The 23,736-nt window shown below is 35.7% G+C and overlaps 1 protein-coding gene and 1 long non-coding RNA gene across 4 annotated transcripts in view; one reads left to right on the top strand and one right to left on the bottom strand.

Moving 5' to 3' along the window:
- ST14 (suppression of tumorigenicity 14) overlaps positions 1-23,736 on the top strand; it is a 70,752-nt gene that overhangs the window by 3,535 nt on the left and 43,481 nt on the right. The gene's annotated exons all lie outside the window — the stretch shown is intronic.
- LOC116422489 lies at positions 469-21,777 on the bottom strand. Of its 3 annotated transcripts, none has more exons than XR_004233171.1 (4): positions 21,704-21,777; positions 15,649-15,740; positions 10,252-10,292; positions 469-630 (listed from the first exon to the last, which is right to left on the bottom strand). It is a non-coding gene; the product is annotated as an uncharacterized LOC116422489 (long non-coding RNA). The 3 variants fall into 3 exon arrangements; XR_004233172.1 differs by lacking the exon at positions 469-630 and adding an exon at positions 5,642-5,752; XR_004233170.1 differs by lacking the exon at positions 469-630 and adding an exon at positions 9,628-9,878.

Below are 23,736 nucleotides of genomic sequence, written 5' to 3'. Positions count from 1 at the left end.
GAGGACCTGAGTTCAGATCTGGTCTCAGACACTTAACACTTCCTAGCTGTGTAACCCTGGACAAGTCACTTTACTCCAATTGCTTCAGCAATAATAATAATAATAATAATAATAATAAACATGTACAATTCTTCTAAACATATTTCCACATTTATCATATCGCACAAGAAAAATCATATCAAAAGTGGAAAAAATGAGAAAGAAAAAAACAAGCAAGCAAACAACAAAAAAGATATAAAAGTATTATATTGTGCTTCACATTCAATCCCCATAGCTCTCTCTCTGGATACAGATGGCTCTCTCCATCACAAGTCTATTAGAATTGGCCTGAATCCACCTTTTATAATCTCTTTGGTATACAGAACCCAGTAGAGACATTGCTAGATCAAAGAATATGCACAGTTTGATAGCCTTTTGGACATAGTTCCAAATTGGGGAAAGAAATATTTTAGGCACTGATAGATTGGGATCCTTTATTACAATGTACCGTCAAACAATTTTTCCTTTGCTTTCTTGGAATATGTTTCCTCTCTGTGGTGGAGAATATACGTGCTGTTCTGAGCTGCAGATTTCTGTGGCAGATTTCTGGAACATTTCTGATCTTCTTTCCTTTCTTCCCTTCCTTATATCCTAAGGCATGAGCATATGGAGGGGTATGTTACCTTAGCTACACAATTTTTAAGGGATAATTGAAATCTTGAGTTCTGTGGTTTTCTTTCCTTTCTCATTCATTGAGAAAGGAAGTGTGATTAAAGCAGATGCCCTGAGAGACTTAGCCTGTCTGTTTTGTCTGATTTTCCACCCTTGCAATGGGACACAAATACTCATTTATCTTTCCTTTTTCCTTATGGTAATTGTGGTGTTTATGATTTTCTGGTAATTGCTTACTTGGGTCTTAACCTCCTCTTCTCAGCAGAGGCCCAGTTATTTGTTATTTTAAAGTTGTTTTTCTCCTGTGCCTATAAGTCACCTGTCTTCCTATCTTTCTTTCCTCTGGGCATGGTTTCCTGCTGACTGTGGAAACCTTGGTCTCACTTATTCTCTCCTCACCCCCAATCTTTTATTTATTTGTTTGTTTTTTTCATATAACCAAGTACCTTTTGTTTTAGTTAATATTTTTCTCCAGTTACTTTCAAAACAAGATTTTTTTACCTAGGTTTTCTCCCTCATCCCTACCCACAGTTAAGAAACTGTATGTGAAGTTAAAAACATTTCCATAAAAATTAAATTCTTATTTGTTCTTTATAATCTCTCAGTTAAATTCTTTTTCTTGTGGTTGGGACTAAGTGACTTGTCCAGAGTCACACTGTCACCTAGCTGGCCCCAGTTCAATTCACAATACACTTCAGCATTTGCTTTTTTCAAAGAACCTTTCTTGATGCTGAGGGATATGTAACGTTCTATAATCAAACAAAACATACAATAAATAAAATATAAAAACAAAAGAAATTAAATACATAAGAGATACAGCATAAAAGAAAAAAAATACCATTATGTGTTATGGTAGGTGAGGTGGGGGGGGTTGGGAAGTTCTCAGAAAAATTTATGGAGAAAGTAATATTTGAAATGGGACTTGAAGAAGTGGGAATTCCTTGGGTATGGGGTGGGGTTTACAATTGAAAGTTTTAAAATATATTTAAAGAACATTTTTTGTTTTTATTTTTATATGATCTACCTTTGTCAGCATATCTTTGTACATACTTTACACTGTATTATCGTGAGAAATACATAAGATAATAGATGTAAAACACTCCAGAGAGCTGTGATACAAAGAATCCAAAAAAGAAAAAAGTTGTTTAACATAACTAATACTTCCAAAAATAATGTAGCATTTGTACTGTTCCATACCCATAGTCCCCAATTTCTAACCTAACTACTCATTCACATTCAGACATGTCAAAAAAGGATAAGAGACACCTTTTCACATATCTTCTTTGGGATCAAATTTGGTCATAATTTAAGACCATTTGTTTTCAATTGCTTTGTTGTTCTTTCTATTTACATTGTTGTAGTCATTGTGTATATTGCTTCCTGGTTTTCCTTCTACTTCTCTGTATTTATTGTCATAGTGTTTTTTTTTTTCCCATTTGTTTTACAGCATACTGATAACATTCATTACATCCATGTACTACAACTGCTTTAGCTGTTGATAAGTAGGATTTCAGTAGGTGGAGACAGGTATATTGGGGATGATATTTCAGGTGTAAGAATAACTATGAGCAAAGGCTTATTTAGCTGGAATATGTATGCATGCATGCATGCATGTAGGAAAGAGTGAAATGAGATTGAAAAAGGATTGTGGCACCAGACTTTATAGAGCCTGGAAAGTCGGGCTAAAGGGTTTATATTCTTTGTTAGGCAACAAGAAATAACTAAAAAATGTTGAGAAGAGGAATGGCATGAGAGGTAATACTCTGAACAAGTCATTTCTCCTCTATCTCATGTCTAAAATGGGAATAATGATGTTCCCCCTTTCCCCCCTTCTTTCCCTCAGGGTTGTTGTGAGGATCAAATGATATATTTTTGAAGCACTTTGCAAGTCTTAAAGTGTAATGTAAGTGTTAATTATGTAGTTATTATTGATGCATTTGCCCTTTCTGAGCCTTAGTTTCTTCCTCTGTAAAATGGAGATAAGGATATATCTAGTGTCTGATTGTTGTCAGGATCAAATGAAATAATGTATATAAGGCATTTTGTAAACCTTGAAGTGATATATATATATATATATATATAAAAGCTAATGCTTATTATTGTTATGTTCATCATCAGGTTTGTGCATAACAAAGACTAATCTGCCTTTGTATGAAGGCTGGCTTGGAATGGGATGAAAACTAGTTTGGAGGATATTCTAATAGTTTAAGTGGGAGGTAGTGAAGGTCTGAACTAGGGTGATAGGGAGAATAGAAAGGAAGCAGCCATCAAAAAGGAGTAGTGGGAATACTTTTTTTTTTTTTTTTTTAATACATGACCAAACTGTTATTTTGCTGTACAAATAGAATCAGACTCTGAAATATTGTACAATTAGCCTGTGAAGGAAATCAAAAATCCAGGTGGGCATAAATATAGGGATTGGGAATTCAATGTAATGGTTTTTAGTCATCTCCCAGAGTTCTTTCTCTGGGCGTAGCTGGTTCAGTTCATTACTGCTCCATTGGAAATGATTTGGTTGATCTCGTTGCTGAGGATGGCCAGGTCCATCATATAGTATTATTGTATAGTATAGTATAATATTGTATACTATATTGTATATAGTATATATTGTATAGTATAGAACTGGTCATCATATAGTATTATTGTTGAAGTATATAATGATCTCTTGGCCTTGCTCGTTTCACTCAGCATCAGTTCGTGTAAGTCTCTCCAGGCCTTTCTGAAATCATCCTGTTGGTCATTTCTTACAGAACAATAATATTCCATAATATTCATATACCACAATTTATTCAGCCATTCTCCAACTGATGGGCATCCACTCAGTTTCCAGTTTCTAGCCAAGTAGTGGGAATACTGCATTTGGAGCTAGAAGACAGCTTGAAATCTAAGCTCTGTTAATTATCGATGCCTGTGTTTGCTCATTGAGTCTTTTTCTTCATTTGTGAAAATAAGGCCATTGGACTAAATAATCATTCAAGCTATATCTACATATGTGTTTTGTATGTGTATATATATATGTGTGTGTGTCATACATATGCTCATATACATTTACTCCTAATGGCTCTGAAGGGACAGATTCAAGAGATTTTGGGGGGTGCAGAATATAACTTGTCAACTGATAATTATAATAGCTCTTAAAAATTTTATTTTTTTATAATAAATTTATAGTCCTTCAAGTTGTACAAAAGTATTTTTTGCTCGTTATCTTATTTGTTTCTTACAACTGTGGGAAAACTGAGGAAACTGAGATTGCAAGGTCAAGTGACTTATCTATGGTTACATGGCTAGGAAATGTCTAATCAGGAATTCTGAAAAATGAGAAAGTTGGGTGTTGGTTCCAAATCTCTGTCATTGATCATCACTACCACCACCACCCACCATCATCATCATATTTGTGGATAGCAAAGACTAATCCACCATTTGCATGGAGGTTGAAATCATGCTTCTTTCTGTCACTAACTTTCCCCTTAGTTCCCTTTTCTCAAATAGTATATTAGCATGGAAGCTTGTATTTGTCATCCAAGGTCATCATTAAACTGCCTTAGATTACCGAACCTCTTTAATTATGCTTAGCTTTTCTTACCTACTGGTGCATCTTGTCTCATATTGTCTATTCCACTGAAGTTGAGTCCATTTATTCAGTTACTCAGCCAGCACTCTTGGTTGAGCACCTACTGGTCCAAAGATATTGTGAGAAATAAAAAGAAAGATTGCAGTTTTGTGTGCAATCACTTTTTCTTTTTCTGTCCTACTATGTTATGGAAATGCTTGTTTTATTTCTTAAATTCAGAAAAAAATTTTAAAAAGTTCTTTTCTCTTCCACTTCTTATTGTCTAGAAGTGATATAGTTGAAAAGGCACTAATTAGCTGTGGCAAGTGATTTTTGTAACTTGGTTTCCCCATTTGTAAAGTGGGAATAATAATATACTAGCTAATTTATAGGTTTGTTTCTGAATAAAATGTTTCAAAATTGAAGATTTTAAAAATATGAGTATTAGTGGTGGTGGGGGGGATGATTTCTAATGCATGTGAAAATCTAAAATTGGAATTAGAATGTTAGAAACTTAGTTTAGACCTCTATCTCATACCCCATAACAAAATAAGGTCAAAATGGTACATGATTTTGGGCATAAAGGATTATACCATAACTAAATTAGGAGAGCAAGGGATAGTTTATTAAATCTTTGAAGAAGGAAGGAATTTATGGTGAAAGAAGAACTAAAAAGAACATTATGAAATGCAAAATGGGCAACTCTGATTACATTAAATTAAAAAGGTTTTGTACAACAAGATTAAAAGGAAAGCACAAAGGTGGGAAAAAAATTTATAGCCAGTATTTATGATAAAGATGTCATCCCTAAAAATATGTAAAGAACGGTGTCAAATTTATAAGAATATGTCATTCTCCAATTGATAGTCAAAGGATAGGAACAATTTTCAGGTGAAGAAATTAAAGTTATATATAGTCATATAAAAATGCTCTAAATCACTATTGATTTGAGAAATGCAAATTAAAACAACTCTGAGGTATCACCTCACACATCTTATATTGGCTAAGATGGTAGGAAAAGATAATGACAAATATTGGAGGGGATATAGGAAAACTGGGACACTAATGCATCGTTGGTAGAGTTGTGAAATGATCTAACCATTTTGGAGAACAATGTGGAACTATGCCCAAAGGATTATAAAGAGTCTGCATATCCTTTGATACTTTTTCACTCAGCATTATCTCTCCTGGGTCTATATCCCAAAGAAATCATAAAAGAAGGGAAAGGGCCCACATGTGCAAAAATGTCTGTGGCAGCCCTTTTTATAGTGGCAAGGAATTAGAAACTGAGTGGATGCCCATCATTTGGGGAATGGCTGAGTAAGTCAAGGTATGTGAATGTTATGGAATATTATTGTCCTATAAAAATGATGACAAGCTGATTTTATAAAGGCCTGGAACGATTTATCCGAACTGATGCTGAGTGAAATAGGAATACATTGTACACAGTAATGGCGAGATTGTGCATTGATCAATTATGAAAGATTTGTTTCTTCTCAGTGATTCGGTGATCCAAGGCACTCCCAATAAATTTTGAATGGAAAATGCCATCTGCAATCAGAGAGAAAAATATGGAGATTGACTGTAAATCAACACATACTATGTTCATTTTTTTTTCCTTTTTCTTCTGTTTTTTTTCCCTCTCATGCTTTTTCCCTTTTGTTCTGATTTTTCTGTCAACTTTATTCATAAGGAAATGTGATTTAAAAAAAAAAAGTGAATGTACATGTATAACAGAAAAAAATTAAAATAAAATAATTGTAATTAAATAGGTACAAAGTGCTGAGGAAGGTTCTTCCATCTTGGGTAAAGAAGGGTCTGCTTCAATGAGAGGACACTTGAGCTGGGTAGGCTTTGGAGGATGGATAAGAATTAGGTGGAGCTGGAGAGAAAGTTTTTTCAGGTGAAAGGAATAACATGAACAAAAGTACAGAAGTGGAAATGCTTTGAGCATATATTGGGATGATCCCATTTGACTATAGTTTGGAGTTTGTGCAAGAAAGTATTGGGAGTTAAAGAATAGAATTAGGACCATCAAAAATCCTAAATATCAGGTGAAAGAGCTTAGACTTTTCCCTGTACACAAAGAGAAACTGTTGAACATTGTTCAATGAAGTTTGATCTGATTAAAAGTCCTTTGAAATTCTCTTCCTTATCCATCCATTTATCCATTTAAAATCTCATAATGTGCCATCTTTGTGAAACTATTCCTGCTAGCCTTTTCAACTCTACTTCTTAGCTTCCCTGGCTTTCTTCAAGTGCTAGCAACAATCCCACCTTCTTTTGGAAAGTTTTTCTATTTTCCCTTAATGCTAGTATCTTCCCTCTGTAGATTTTCTCCACTTTTCCTGTGTAACTTGTTTATATGTAGTTATTATATTTTAATTAATAGTATTATTATATTAAATTGCATTAAACTGTGAGCATCTTAGGAGCAGGGACCTTTTTGCCTTTTGCCTTTTTATTTCCAGTGCTTAGCACAGTGCCTGACACATAGTAGACACATTAAATAGTAGGCATTGATCGTGATCTCTACCTCATCTAGACTCTCAAAACATAACCCTTTTATTATTCTAACTCCTCCCCCCCCCTTTTTTTTTAATCCTTGTCCTGTCTTGCACTACTACCTTCTGAGGGAAGATAGTCATAGAATCCAGTTTTACTTCTCTTTCTTCTTTTGCATCTCCCACAGTGTCTTGTGTGTAGTGTGGTACTTGGAAATATTTGTTAAAATGATTTGAATATCATTATCTTAGGCATTGTGAGAAGGGAATGGCAAATAAAGAATTATTATATAGACTTGGATAATGTCAAATGACTTCAGGTCATCTGAGCTAACATGTTTACAGATGAGGAAATAAATCTAGAGGGTTTAAGGAACTTGCCTACCTGTTACTAAATAAGAGAGCTGGAATTTGAACCCACATCCTCTGATTCCGAATACATCTTTTTATACTGTACTGACTATTTTGTCTAATGCATAACAAATTGAATAAATGATAATTCAGAGGATGGTCCCAAATACTTTTCACAAGATCACACATAATTGAAAAACTTAAAGTTTGTAAACTACTTGATAAAGGATTAGATGCTTAAAACAACATAGTGGATAGCAAAATATTTGCATAGAATAATCAGTAGTTATAATTAGTACTGGAGGGGAGAGTGAATCTTTAATTTTATTAGGCATAATGAACACCCATTGTGGAAAATTGGCACCTTCAATTTATCTTAAAAGTTAAAAATCTTGCCTAGGCTATGTATGATAGGCCATACTTGAACAACCCATATAGTATGCTTCTACAGTAAGTATAATGAGAGAGCATAAAAGTTCTTATCAAAAAATCTGTCTTCAAATCTGCTTTTTGGAGAGTGATTTGAAGACATAACCATCCCCACCTTTCTTCTCGAAAATTGAGTCATTAGTCCCACTTTTCTGTTTCTATATTATAACAAATAAAAAGCCCTCCCCCCCCCCACAAAATTAATGCTTACGCATATTATGTACTCTTTAACCTTATGTACTCACCTGTTCTGATGATGACCCAGCTGCTCTTGTGTCATGGGTGTGGTTTTTTTGCATTTAGTACTACCTGTGCTAAACATTTACATGATTGTCACTGGATCAGATCTACTTGCTACAGAATTCTTTGAATTCTGCTTTGCCCAGAGTTGTTCTAATCATCTAGGAGCGTATGACTTAAAAATCACAGAATTTCAGGGCCTCGGCAAGGGGCTGAGCAAGGGACCGAGCAAGGGACCTCAGAAACTATTTAAGCCAACTCAGTATGAAAAAGAACCCCCCTCCCCCATTTCAGCATTGTTTATAAGTGATTGTCCAAACTTAGGAGGAGAGGACCCTACCACATTTGGAGGCAACCCATTCTACTTTGGGGCATCACTTAGTGTTAGAAGGCTTTTTCTAACATCAAATCCAAATATTCCTCTTTGCAACTCAGCTGAATAGCTGAACAATAAATGAAATAGAATACAGTGGCACCCTGGGTACTTTTTAATTCCCAAAGGCGCGATGAGTGTCAAAAACAAGGAGTAGGAATTTTCTCCATAAGGAGTACATCTCCAGTCCACAGCCTAACCATCCCTCGGCACCCAGTTCTCCAAAGAGGCAAGTGGAGTTTTCAACTTTGGAGAGAAAAGCCTGCCCAACCTAGCACAGCTGGACTCCTCCCTTTTTGACCTAATTCACTTTCTCAAAGTAACCTGGACCTTTATTACTTTCCCCCCAACCCCCATTCACACATTCCAGGCTTGGAGGGGGTGGGGGCTAGATGTCGAGTCGTCTGTTCCCTCTGCTGCCTAGGGCTCTGGCTGCTCTATGGAGCTTGGGGCTGGCAGGAGCCCTTGGTCCTCTGCCACTGCTTCTGTGGGCTGCTCTGTGCCCCTTAGTGGGCTCCAGCCTCACAGTCCTGCCCACAGCAGAGGACTGCAGTGGCAGGGACTGAGCAATATATCAAGTCAACCTCATGTCCCTACTGCTCAACCCAGACTGATGAGTGCAGAGAAATGTGGAAAGACTTGCATGAACTGATGCATAGTGAAGCAAGCAAAGCCAAAGAAACAACATACATCATGACTTCAATGTCATAAATGGAAAGAACCACCCACATAATAATCCAAAATGAGAATTGCAAGATTTCAAAGAGCAAACATGTTCTCAAAGTTGATCTATGAGAAAACACCTTCTTTTACTTCCTTGTGGAAATGGGAGAGTCTGTGAATGTTAATTAGATTTCTTTTTCAATGTATTAATCAATGTATTGATCATTTTTCCTCCTTTTTTTTCTCTTCAAAAAAAATGATTTGCTACCAGTTATATAGGTTTTTACCAAATGCTTTTCAGAAAGGTTGGAACATTTCACATTTTCAAAGAAAGCAATTTTAAAATTAAAAATTAAATTAAAAATTAAAATTAAAATGATTAAAATGGCTTGCTAAGAAAAGGGGGAAGAGAAAGAGAAGGGATACTGGGAGAAATCTGAGTGATATAATAAAAATAAGAGACTAATAAATGATTAAAATAAAATATTCCTACATCCTATAACTGATCCATAAATGGAATGGATGATATGATTCTGAAGTTTCCAGAAAAACCAGTGGATGTCCCTATGCAAAAAACAATCTGAAGTGTGTCCTAAAGTAAATATAGGGCCATCCTTCTGTCATGTGCATGTATAGATTTCTCTCCCTCATTTAATAGTATTTTATTTCCCCCCCAATTACTGTAAAGATAGCTTTCAATATTCATTTTTGTAATATTTTGAATTCTAAATTTTTCTCCTTCTTTATCTTTTCTCCTCCCTCCCCAAGACATATATAGGTTATACACATACAATCATGTTAAATATATTTCCACATTAATCATGTTGTGAAAGAAGACATAAGGGAAAAACCATGAGAAAGAAAAAGCAAAATAAAAATAGTATACTTCAATCTGCATTCAGACTTTTCTAGATATGGTTAACATTTTCCATCACATGTATAGATTTCTATTGAAGGTCCGGGAATCAAGCTGCCTTAGGCTCCTTGTCTTCTGCCTTTGACCCCATTTGGAATATTGGTCCTTTTTCATTTGTCTTGTGTCTTGGGTTTCCTCAGCCATTTAACTTTTTCAAGATAACTTTAGTGCTCTTATTTTCAGTCTTTCTTTTTCCTGGCCCTTAAAAAGCAGTTAAGAAATCCTTATTCAAAAATCTTAGATTTGTAGCCTTTTAGAGTTAGAAAGAAACTAAGAGACTACACTAAATGGCAAGAGGATCAGACTTGGAGGTCAAGAGAGCTAGATTTGAATCTGGTTGGCTACTTCCTAGCTATGTAGACTCAGATGACTCACCTCATCCTCTGTGCTTCAGTTTTCTCATTTGTAAAACAGGAATAGCAATACATTCACTATTTAACTCTTTGAGATAGGAAGTGAGAAAAACATTTGGTGTGCATTTTTTTTAAATATTTTGTTTACAAAATTTTTATTGTTTTTGTTTTTATATTACCTTATTATTATATTATATATATATTATATTATATTATATTACCTTAATCTCCAAATATATCTCTCCTCCATCACCCGGAGAACCTTATAACAAAGAATAAAAAAGAAAAAGGGAAAAAGAAAAACTAACAATGTGAGTATATGTAGTGTTCCATATCCATAATCCTTTACCTCCAATGAAGAGAGGGCATTGTATTTTTTTTCCATCTGTTCTATAGGAACAAATTTGGCCATAATTAGACAGTTTCCTTTCTTTATTCATTCCTTCGTTCCTTCCTCTCCTGTCTTCTCTTTTCTCTTCCATCCTTTCCTCCCTGCCACTTATACTTTTGTAGTCATTGTCTATTTCTTTTTTGGTTCTCCTTTGACTTTGCATAAATCTACCCAAGTTTTCTTTGTAGTCTTTATATTCATATTCATTGTTTCTTATGGTAAAGTAATATTTTATTACATTTCTGTACCACAGTTTGCATATTATTTCTGCAATATATGGACATATACTTTGTTTCCATTTCTTTGATTAAAAGGTGCTGCTGAGAATATTCTGGTGAATATGGGACTCTTCTATCATTGATTTTCTATGGGTATATATCTGGCACTAGGATCTCTGACTAGAGGTTGAAGATATTTTATTTACTTATAATTCTAAATTATTTTGGTTGAAATTATGAATTTTTCAACTTTTCTGAAAAACACTTGGTAAAACCTACATAAATGAGAATTGTAATCTTTTACAGACTCCTCATTTAACCTGTACTTAGTTATATTATCTCATTAAGCCTCAGTTTTCTCATCTGTAAAATGAGTATAATAATGCTTGCCCCATTTGTTTTTCAGAAAGTTGTGAGCTTCAAATGTCAGAACTTAATAAAATACTTCTAAATCTTCAAGTACCTTCCCCCCCTCTCCTTTAAATACCTTTTTGCTCCCTTCCTGAGGTGCTTCCTCACACCTAAGCTATTCAAATCCTGGACTTACCCTTTCTTCCTGTCTTCACACAGATACTAAAAGACTTGACCACCTTGGGGCTTGACTCATACTGAGTGTTGTGTAGTAGATTTATACATGTCAATCAATACACTTTTTAAGGAGACATATATATATATATATATATATATATATTTTTTTTTTTTTTTTTTTTTAAGAAGCCTTATAAAACAGCCTGGAATCCTGTGAGTCATTTGATTATAGAGACAAGTTTTCTTTCCATTTCCCTTGAGTCTTTCCCAAACCAGAGACCTGGATTCTACCTGACAATGGCCAGAGCTAAACTTTCTCCATGAAAATTTGCTGCAGTCTTAGGCTCAGAGCTTAGATGAAATATTACCAGATACGGAAATAGGCATTGGTAATCAGAGTTTTAATGTAGGAGTAAAAGGAGAAGCCGTTAACTCCACAAATAAAACACAAACCTGAGCTCTGAGATAGAGGAGGTCATTTTGTTAAGATCTCCTCTGTAGAGAAGTTGAATACCAAATATATTGACTGCTTTGGGATAAACTAGAGAGAGTATTCTGATGATTAGGCTGGGGGTGGGCTATAGTGGGCTCACATCTTATTAAAAATTTTCTTTTTTGGAGCCCACTAGGAAAACATCTCTCCTTAGAAATCTTGCTTGAAGATTTCCTCTTGAAAGGAAACCTACTACCCCTCAAGACAATCCATTCCACTTTTGCATACCTCTGTCAGGAATTTTTCCATATATCAAAACTAACACTACTTCTTTGTACCTTCTGCCCACCGTTTTCCCCCTCTTCTTGGGAGCATGCAGAACAAATTTAATTCCACTTTTATATGAATAACCCTTGAAGAATTCGAAGGTAACTATATTTCCTCATCTTCCTATGGTATGAGCTGAAGGTTCTTCAGCTTTCTCACTTATCACTGAATGATTTTCTTAAAAATGTCACTTAAGGTAGAGCCCAGTACTCTAAATATGATTTAATAGAGGCAGTCACCTCAGAACTGCCAGCTGTTTATCCTTGAAAAGAGGGAGGCTTGGGAGCCCATTGTCTGTTGTGATGGAGGAGACATGAATATTTATTTTTGTGGCTGGATTCAACAATCAGAGCTGCTATTCAGCACACGTTGGGTTTAGATTGGGTCTTTGCTTTCTCTGGAAGCCTTTTAGACTTTCCTCCCTTCATTTCATAGCTGGAATAACAATAACAATAATAGCTAATATTTAGACAACACTTTAAGGCTTATAAAACATTTTGTTTTAATATATTATATATATATATATATTATATTATAATTATATAATTATAGTTATAATATATTATATATATATAATATATATATAACTATAATATATAATATATTATAAATTTTGATTCTTACAAGTGCCCTGAGAGGCACTATGGGTATCCTAATTTTACAGATGATAAATCTGAGAGAGACAAAGATTAAGTGACTTGACCTGGATCTGAGACTGGATTTGAACTCAGATCTTGATTCCAGCTCTAACATTCTACTATACTTGCTGATGAGGAGTAAGGAGAGAAAGGATTATCATACCTATTGAGGAAAACCTGAGAAGAGAAGGAACAAACTTATTGAAATCCAGGAGTCTTGATTTTCAGCTCACTACCCCATAGACTACAGCTGCTTCTGCCTTGCCACCCAAACTCCACGGAAGATACGTTGTATGATTGGGATAGAATGCCATCGTGTTATAAGAAACGATGAGCTTTTGGTTTAACTCATCAGTGACCACAACTTCTGTTGTGGGCACTGTACTTGTGGCTGTCTGTGAGTCAGGATGTTGTGGTCTCTGTTTGTCTGTCTTAGGTTTGTGGTTCAGCCTAAACAGCTGGCTCGCCTCTTGCCTAAGGACACATTATGTCAGAGTAAGACATGTCTGCTTCTTCTTACATGCCGTGGAGCCTGGGACCTCTGTCTTTCAGTGACTTCCAAGGGTTCTGTACAAGTTCACTTGAAGATCTCAAGTATTAGCAAGGGAATAGCTTACCGAATCATAGATTTAGGTCTAGAAGGGATTGTAGAAGTCAATCCAATACTCTTATTTTACAGTAAAGGAAAATTAAGCCCATGGAATTGATATAGACTGCCTAAGGTCATGCAAATAGTTCCTGGGGATGCCAAGATTCGAATCCTTTGTCCTTTCCACCTTTTCCCATCCCCCAACCATCTCTCACAGTTGACTTAAATCATCACCATCAAGGAGAGAGGAATGTATTACCAAGTCTTGAGATTTCGAGGGGATTCCCAAGAACTGTATTTATTTTGTCGACATGTTTCTGTGAAGTGTGAGGTTAACAGAAAACAGTACTGTTTGATAATATGTGAACTCCTGTTCTCAATATTTCCCAGATAGCACTAATGTGCAAATTACACTTTGGGTCAATTGGGAGTTGTCCCAGTAAACCATAGGATAGTCTGCTCATTTTATATTTTATTGAAAGTTTTGGGTAGGAGTTTCAAAATAGTCTGAAACACTTTGTGATTGTCTAGTGGGATGGAATTGAAAAGGAACTGACTAGGTGGAGGATTTCCCCTTTGCTATCCAACATTGTCTTCTTTCTCTCTTCTTTGACCTCAGATACTTAAGGGATACTTTATTTTATTTTATGTTTTTGTGTTTTTCTTTTTATTAATTTAGTATCTTGTTTTACTCAACTGAAAAACATGTAAAAACAATGTTCAACTCTTGCTTTTAAAATTGAGTTCCAAATTCTCTCCCTCCTTCCACACTCCCCTCATTGAGAAGACAATTTGATATAAGTTATACATGTGTAGTCATGCAAAACATGTTTCCATATTGGTTGTGTTGTAAAAGAAAACATAGATCAAAATTAAAACTCAAGAAAAATAAAGTTTAAAAAAGTATGCTTTAAAAAAAAAAGTAACTCATCAGTTCTTTCCCTGGGGATGGGTAGAATTTTTCATCATAAGTCCTTCAGATTTGTCTTAGATTATTATATTGCTGAGAATAGCCAAGTCATTTATAGTTAATCATTATATGATATTGCTATTATTGTGTACAATGTTCTCCTGGTTCTACTCATTTTACTTTGTATCAGTTCATGTAAGTCTCTCCAGGTTTTTCTAAGAGCATCTAGCTCATCATTTCTTATAGTACAATAGCATTCCATCACAATCATGTGCCACAAATTGTTCAGCCATACCCCCACTGATGGACAGCTCAATTTCCAATTCCCTGCCATCAGAAAATAGTTGCTCTAATTATTTGGGCACAGTTCCAAATTATTCTACATAATGGTTCAATCAGTTTAACAATTCATTAGTATCTCAATTTTTTCACATCTCCAACTTCATTTTCTGTCCTATTAACCAATCTAATAGGTGTAAATTAGTAACTCAAAATTGTTTCATTTTACATCTCTCCAATCAATAGTGATTTAGAGCACCTTTTCATATGAGTATAGATAGCTTTGGTTACTTCATCTGAAAACTGACTTCATATTTTTTGATCATTTCTCATTTGGGAAGTGGCTCTTATTATAAATTTGACTCATTTCTCCACATATTTGAGAGATATGCAGCCTTTATTAGAGAAACTTGTTTCAATTTTTTTCAGTTATGATTGCTAACTGTATTTTCCTCAATCTTATTTGTTTATTCTATTCTCTGTCTCCTTTTATCTTTTCCTTCCTCAAAAGTGTTTTGCTTCCTACTTTCCTGTAGGGTAAGAGAATCAAGGGTGTATTTTTCCCTCTTTGAGCCAATTCTTACAGAGTAAGATTTAAGCATTGCTTACAAGTTACCCCATCTTCCCCAACTTCCCTTTTCCTGTAAAAATTCTTTTTTGTCTTTTATATGACATAATTTCTCCATCTACCTCTCCTTAATGGATACTTTACAAAACTGCATGTGATAGATAAGTTGAAGACTCGAGCAAGGCTTGACTAAAGTATCAGTCAAGTACAAGGCTGAATCAGGCTTAATATTGATCATTGGAAAAGTCCTAGGATAGCTTATTAAGCAGATGAATTATGAAAACTGAAAAAGGAATGTTTAAGGGCTAACAAATCATGCCAGACTAACTTCATTCCTCATTGATAAAAGTTATTATATTGGTAGAACACTATAGATGTTTATTTTGATTTTAGCAAAGGTTTTATAATATTCTTCATGTGGGCAGGAGGAAAAAAATGGAATTATCCCTTCCACATTGAGGAAGTTATGGGTCTGGTAGCCCTGCAACTTGAAAAAGCCATGTAAAATTTTTTTGCCTCTTCCTTAGTACCAGAGAAGAAATCTAAATTTTTTTTTTCTTTTATGGGGTGTTTATAGTACCTTATTGTAAAATCTGGGGTAAGTATTTGATCATAGGCTATATGTAGGTCAATGTTAAGTAAAAATATTGTGTGAAAAAGAACTTTTTGTGTGTTGTTTGCTGGCCTTCATGTGTTGGCTGTGGCGTCAAAATTCCCATTTAATTTTTTATACTGACCTGTGATATGTTGGAACTGCAATAAGTTTGCAATGTGGAAGGAAAACTATATAATTTGATGAATTCTTAGTTGATTCATGGATCTCCCAATTCTGGAAAAAGAAATGGCACATCAGAACACCTCTTCCTAGGGAGAAAGTTCAGGAACTACTTCCCTTGTCCCTGTATACACCTGGTATTAGTACTCTGGGACAAAGCCTTGTTGGTCCCATGTTAGTTATAGCCCTGGAGAGAGAATTGAGGGATCTCACATCAGAAAACCTCAGTCATCTGAGGGAAGTAGGAGACTAGGTCATTTGCTCTGACTCTTGGGGTAGAGTTTCTTGAGAGGAGAGAAGAAAAGGATTGGAATGATAGCGCTGGGGAACCAGATAGGTAGTCGGAAAGGAAAAAGCAGAAGGATTGTCAAGAAGCAGGAAGAACCCAGCTAAAGTTATGTAGCATGAATATGTAGTGGGTGAAGTCAGCTCAGTTCTGTGACTTTCTCTTGGGATATTCTCCAGCCCTGGAAAAAGAGCAAAGCAATGATGATGGGGTTACTTGGGGATAAAGACTTACTGATCAGCAGTGGCAGAAGATTAGGGGAAAGGGGATTCTAGACTAGTACTCTGAAAAATATTAAAGTTCCAGACCTAGGGGGAGCAGGTCAAGGTTGATTAAGAAAAGGAGAGCTAGATAGTTGGAGAAATTGGGAGAGTATTGGGAAAATTCAAATGATTTGAGAGGCCAGGAGTCATAGTTTCTAATCAGGGCAGAGCACAGATTGGTGTCTATACTTGTCTAATTATAAGAGATTATAAATGGCAAGTATGATTTCAAAATTCTGGATATTAGAAGTGGTAAAATTATGAATTAGAATGGTGGTAGTTAGAGGAGGGCTGATTGTAGAATCAGGATTGTGAGACAGACAGACACAGACAGGTGCGTGGGCACCTCCCTCCCCCCAACTCATATGTAACTATGGAGAAATCAACCTCACAGGGCCTCTGGGTGGCTTTCCTTTTATTCATTCATCCATTCCTTACTTACTTACTTACTTACTTACTTTTCCAGTAACTACTAAGTGGTAAGTATCTGAGTTCACATTTGAATCCAGGTCCTCCTGATTCGCTCAGTGCTCTATCCCACTGCACCATCTAGCTGTTTCTAGGTAACTTTCTAAGACAAACTTCCAAATAATTACAGCTCTATCTTGGTAGAGTTTTCCTTATGCAGATTTCAACATCAGTCTTAGATCCAGATTAAAAAAAATTCCTGGCCAAAAAAAGTGAATCCCAAAATGCATTTGTACTGGTGTGCATCCTTTAGATGGAGGAAGGTACTTGCATTTAGTTTGTGGGATTGTATGGTCAATGAGTTAGAACATGAGTCCTGGCACCTCCAGGCTTTTTGCTAAGGGATCATAATATGATGCCATCCTCTCATTTTATTCATATCGCTCCCACTTTGTAATCAGCTACAGCTAACTAGAGTGCTCTCTCCCCCCAGAAATAATATTTTCGCTCCCACTTTGTAATCAACTACAGCTAACTAGAGTGCTCTCTCCCCCCAGAAATAATATTTTTAAAGTACTTAGCACATCGTAGATACTTACTAAATGCTTATTTCCTTCCCTGCACTGTTGTGTATTATAGCCATCTGTATTAATGTCTCATCTTTCTACTAAACTATGAGCTCCATGGAGAGAGCAACCCTTCCTCATGCAAAGTTTTTTTCTCAATACCTTCATAGTACTCTGCACACAGTAGACCTTAACAAATGCTTTTAAAAAAAATTAATTTGAGTAAAATCAATAATATTTTATTTTTTCCAATTACATGTAAAGATAGCTTTTAGTTAAAAGCTTTTTATTTTCAAAATATATGCATAGATAATTTTCAACATTCACCCCTGCAAAATATTGTGTTTCAAAGTTTTTCTCCCTCCCTTCCCCCCATCTCCTGCCCTAGATGGCAAGTAATCCAATTTATGTTAAACATGTGCAGTTCTTTTATACATATTTCTACAATTCCCATGCTGCACAAGAAAAATCGGATCAAAAAGAAAAAAAAAAATGAGAAAGAAAACAAAAATCAAACAAACAACAAAAAAAGTGAAACTATTATGTTGTGATCCACACTCAGTCCCCACAGTCTCTCTGGGTGCAGATGGCTCTCTCTGTCACAAGACTATTGGAGCTGAATCACCTCATCATTGAAAAGAGCCATGTGATCAGAATTGATCATCACATAATCTTGCTATTGCTGGGTACACTGTTCACCTGGTTCTATTCACTTCACGTAGCATCAGTTTATGTAAGCCTTCCCGAAATCATCCTGCTAATTTCAACGTTCATTTTTGTAAGATTTTGATTTCCAAATTTTTTTTCTCTCTCTCTCCCTCCTTCACCAAGATAGCAAGCAATTTGGGATAAGTTTTACTTATACAACCATTTTATTTATTTAAAGTGGAAGCTTGTTTAATATTGCTCCTCCATCATCCTGAAAGACATAATAATTTGTGTTACATATCTGAACTGGTTGGAGTTAAAAAGTATATCTCCTGTTTGCATTTAACAATATGTACAATATCAAATAAATAACATTTACATAAATGGACATCTGTTGGAGCACACATTATGATACATATTACAAAAATATGCAATTGATTGCTTTACAGATATGAAGTCCACTTACATCTATAGACATGGTTTTTGTGTTTGTTTCATTTTGTTTTTTAACCACTGGCTATTATGCAACTCCAGGATTATTATAAGCAGTTTAAATTTTTTGTCCTTTTATGATTTTTGCAAATAAGACTATCATAAATTGTTATCTTAGGTAGAGATGCTTAAATAATTAAAATACAATCATCAACACCCATTGTACAGTCATTTTAAAGATATCTCCATATTACAAATGCTTTTTGAAAGAATAAGTGAACAATGATATTTATAGAGAGATGATGTCATCTTGGCCTTAGTAAACCTGACCTTTCCTGTTTCAACATTTTTTTTTTTTACAATTTCAGGGAAGTCAGAGATGATACAATATACTTATTATATTTGCTAAGGATACAAAACTGGTAGGTATCATTTGTAGGTTTGATTTTAGAATTGTAAAGGACATGAGAGATCATCTAGTTAAAATTCCTTTTTTTTAATGGGTAAGATTGAGGTTGAGGGAGGTTAAATGACTTGTTCAGATTCATACAAGTAATAAGTTATCAAAGATTTAGGGATTTTAACTCAGATCTTTTGACTTTATAACCACTGTTGTTTCCAAGGTACTACATTTAGTTTATATTTAAGTCAAATAAACAAGTTTTTATTAAAGGCCTACTATGTGTTAAGTACTGTTCTAAGCAATGGAAATACAAAGAAAGGTAAAAGACAAGGAGCTTACTCTGAAATACTTTGGAGTATCAATATTCTAAATCAATAGAATCAACTACTTGCTGTTTTCAGAATATAACCTTGGACCCTATGGCCTCTGACTCACACAATCCTTTATATATACACACACATATATATATGATACATGTCTCCCTCTCCCTCCAGTCCATTGCCTTGAAATACAGCCCAGCTCCATTGTTTCCTCTTTCCTTAAACTTCCCTGCCCATGCTAGCCAAGTCTCCTCTGAACTCTCATTATACCTTCCTTCTACCTTTCCTATGCACTTCACTTACCACATTTTGTTTTGTTTTTTAGTTGTATGTTTTCCTTCTTTACTAGACTTCTATTAAGTTCCTCAAGGACATTTGCTTTTGCTCCCTCAGTGCCTAGGACTATGCTTGTACATAGTTGTCATTCAATAAATAAAAAATTGAATCTTGTAGAATTACAATTTGCTGAGGGTTGATGGGTCAGAATGAAAATGATAAAATTTTATAGGGTGAAATATATATTATATAGAGATTTAAAACAGTGTGCTGTGCAAGCACAAGCTAGGGAACATTTTATTTCACAATTGTTCATAGAGAAAAGACCGAGATGTTGTAGCTGAATTTACTCAGCAGTAGGTTGACCTAATTAATCTCATTGCTGGTTAACCTAACCAGCAGTTGGTTAGAATGTGGCTGCCAAAAAAAACTAATGTGGAGGTTGTAAAATATTCAAATGATAAACAGAACAAGGAATCTCAAAGCTCTACTCTACTCTGCCCTTGTGAGAGCTCCCACAGGAACCTGTGTTCAGATCTTAGGCTCTGTTTTTTAGGAGGAACATTGATTGATAAGCTGGAGTCTAGAAAAGGCTGCCCAGAACAGGGAAGGCTCCATATGCTGGGCCATAAAAGCGGTTCTTGAAGAAGCTGGTGATGTTAGACTTGGAAATGACTAAGCATGGATATTTGGAGGGCTGTCACATGGCAGAGAAATTAAAGTAATCCTGTTTAACTCTATGGGACATAAGAAAGGGGGAAGAAAAGGGAAATAAGCTTTCATTAAATGCCTACTGTGTGCCAGGGTGTGTGTGTGTGTGTGTGTGTGTGTGTGTGTGTGTGTAATTTCATTGATCTTCACAGCACCTTGTAAAGCAGGAAATTTTATTAATCTCCCTTTTACAACTGAGGGAGATAGTGGTTCGGTGACTTGTATTGAGTCACACTGCTAGTAAGTGTCTGAGGCTAGATTTGAACTTAAGGTTTCCTGATTCTAGACCCAGGATTCTGTCAACTGTGTCCCATAGCCCCTCCAGTGGTTAAAAATTTTAGGGAGGCAAATTTCAGTTCCAAATAAGCAGGAACTTTCTAACAATAAAAGCTATTTTGATCCAACCATTCTGGAGAGTAGTTTGTAACTATGTTCAAAAAGTTATCAAACTTCATACCCTTTGATCTAGCAGTGTTACTACTGGGCTTTTATCCCAAAGAGATCATAAAGAAGGGAAAGGGACCCACATGTGCAAAAATGTTTGTGGCAGCCCTCTTTGTAGTGGCCAGAAACTGGAAACTGAATGGATGCCCATCAGTTGGAGAATGGCTGAATAAGTTATGATATATGAATGTAATAGAATATTATTGTTCTGTAAGAAATGATCAGGAAGATGATTTGAGAGAGGTCTGGAGAGAGTTACATGAACTTACAATGCTGAGTGAAGTGAGAAAAACCAGGAAACCATTATACACTTCAACAACAAGATTATACAATGATCAATTCTGATGGAAGTGGCTCTCTTCACCAATGAGATGATTGAGGCCAGTTCCAGTGATCTTGTGATGAAGAGAGACACCTACACCCAGGGAGAGAGCTGTGGGAAATGAATGTGGATCACAACATAACATTCTCACTCTTTTTGTTGTTGTTCACTTGCATTTTGTTTTCTTTTCATTTTCTTTCCTTCTTGATCTGATTTTTCTTGTTCAGCAAGAGCATTGTATAAATATGTTTACACATATTGGATTTAACATGTATTTTAACATGTATAACATATATTGAATTGCTTGCCATCTGGGAAGTGGGTGGGGGGAAGGAAGGGAAAATCTGGAACATAAGGCTATGCAAGGGTCAATGTTGAAAAATTATCTGTGTGTATGTTTTGAAAATAAAAAAGCTTTAAAAAGAAAAAAATGAGGGGAGAAAACAATAAAGGGAATGTTTTGTTTGTTCAGTGGAATTATATAGTAGGTAGCTTCTCATTACTAAAGGTACTCAAGAAGAAGCTAAGTAGTTACTTACATCACTTGAGAAGTTGGGTTAAGTGACCTTGAAGGTACCTCATAAACAGAATTTTCTGGCCTTCTAATATAATTCAGCAGTTCTGGCTCTGGCACTAATCTGTTTACATTTCTGAGGCAGGCACAGGACTGAAGGCTTCCCAAACTCTGTGCTGAATGAACTAACAAAGGAATGAGTGAATGAATGAATGTTGAGCTGGTTGCTTGCAGGGAGGGATTTCTGTTTAGGTACAGGTAGCTTCTGAGGGCCTTTCACATCTAAGTACTTGTGACTTCCCCAGTAACTTGCCTCACTTTTGCATTTTATGCCTTTGAGGTAGTTGTGAAAATAAACATTGGCCCATAATCATGCTGTCTATCTTTCTTTCTGTCTTGTCTATTTATCTACCTACTTACTTACCTACAAGCAGATAGAGGAAAGGAAACTGCTGAAAATTCATCATGGTTTTTCCTCCTCTTTTTCTCTTGTGTTTGGTTTCCATGGGAATCCACTGGTATAAGAACCCCGCGCAGTTTCTATTGGTTCAGGCTTCTGTTCTGGGTCTGGCAATAGGTCAGCAAGAGCTGAGATGAAGGATGACTTCAGAAAGAGGGGCCAGGGCAGAGTATATTTACTGGGTATTCCTTTGCCCCTGCAAACCAGGCTGGTGAACCTCACGTTCTCCTAAAGGTGGAAATCAAATTCTAAGACAGTCTTCAGCAAAACAAGGTTGAATTCCATGGGATTCTCAGGAATAAGCTTCACAGTTTGGGAAATCAGATGGAGAGAGAAGCCTGCATGGTGGGGCTGGATGGGAGGAAAAGGATGTAGGAAAATAGTCCTAGAGATTGGAGCCTAAAGGAAACTTTTACCCTACCTCTAAGGAACAAAGCGGGTTATTACTGCAGAACAGGTGGATCTCAGATTAACCCCTGGGTAGCCAGATTGGGCTGGGCTATGTCTCTGGGGGCAGTGACCCCAGGATGGAGGTGCTGGGCAGCATGTGTATGGTGGGGACTTTGAACATTTTGCTTTCGTCCAAGAGATAGCTGGCGGGAAGGGAGGAAGAAAGGGTATACCTTTAATCTGTGTTACTGAAAACTGCCCAGTGACCTTGCAATGTGTGAATTTGCTTGCTTTAGAACATCTAAAGCTGTTTGTCAGTTAGCAAATCCATACGGAATGTCTCTCAGTGTGCTAGGCTCTGTGAGCAGGGCAAAGATGTATTAGATTTTGGTCCTACCTTCTAGATGTTAGCATTTTATTCAGCAATAAAAAATTAAATTCTGGCATTTACTACCCAGGTGACTTTGGGCAGATGATTTAATCTCTTTGTCTTTTAGTAACCCACATATGTAAATCGGGGGTGAAATAAGTGTACTAAGTATAAAATGAGGTGTTGAGTTTAAGGTTCTGTCTAGCTATCAATTTGTTATCAGTAATATTATTGTTGATCAATAAATGTCAGTTGTGTTCCAAGCACTCTACTAGCACTGGAGATGTAAAGAAAAAGTTGAAAGATTCCCTGCCTTCAGGGAGCTTATGTTTATTTAAAAAATTTTAATATAAATGCCATTATTTATATTTAACTATTAAAAATGCTAAAATAAACTTCTTTTTTTAAAGATTGTCATTTTTATTAAAGCTTTTTATTTTCAAAATATATACATGAATGATTTTCAACATTTACCCTAACAAAACCTTGTGTTCTAAATTTTTTCCCTCCCTTCCCTCTACTTCTCCTAGATGGTAAGTTTTCCAATTTATGTTAAATATATGCAATTCTTCTATCCGTTTCCAACAAATATCATGCTGCACAAGAAAAATCAGATCAAAAAGGAAAAAAAATGAGAACGAAAACAAAATGCAAAGAAACAACAACAAAAAGAGTGAAAATACTATGTTGTGGTCCACATACACTCAGTTCCTACCATCCTCTCTCTGAGTGGAGTTTATGTCTTAGGGGATCTTATTATCATAAGAAATAATGAATGATGTAGACAATTAGTGCTATAGGTCGTGAGAGGATGGAGAGAATGGAAATATTAAAGTAAACTTCATTTTTCCAGACTTTTTTCCCTGGACTAAGCCCCCAGCTGCTCCTCTCCTCTTCTGTCTCTCAGCAAAGGCTGTCGTCTCCTTTTTTATTGAAACAAGTTGATCTTGTCCACCTTTCAAAAATCTCTTTTCATCTTCATCCATCTAACTCTCCTTTGCACTAGGCTCAGAGAATATAGATGGACTTTCTTCATCTAGCCACCTTTTATGGGCTAGACCAGGCTAATGGTTCATATTTGCGACTGCAATGAAGTAGATACTTTTAGATCATCTAACAACGAACAAAAAAGCTTATTTAAGTCATAGTATAGAAAAAGATGGGCAGCAAGCATATGGCATCAATTCTACTGGGAACCACTCCTGTCTAATCTAAGGTAGGAGCCAGTGATTTTGTT

This window comes from Sarcophilus harrisii, chromosome 3 (assembly GCF_902635505.1).
Source record: "Sarcophilus harrisii chromosome 3, mSarHar1.11, whole genome shotgun sequence".
Classification (NCBI taxonomy): domain Eukaryota; kingdom Metazoa; phylum Chordata; class Mammalia; order Dasyuromorphia; family Dasyuridae; genus Sarcophilus; species Sarcophilus harrisii.
The sequence above is the reverse complement of the archived record's forward strand: the minus strand, read 5'-3'. Positions and strand labels throughout refer to the sequence as shown.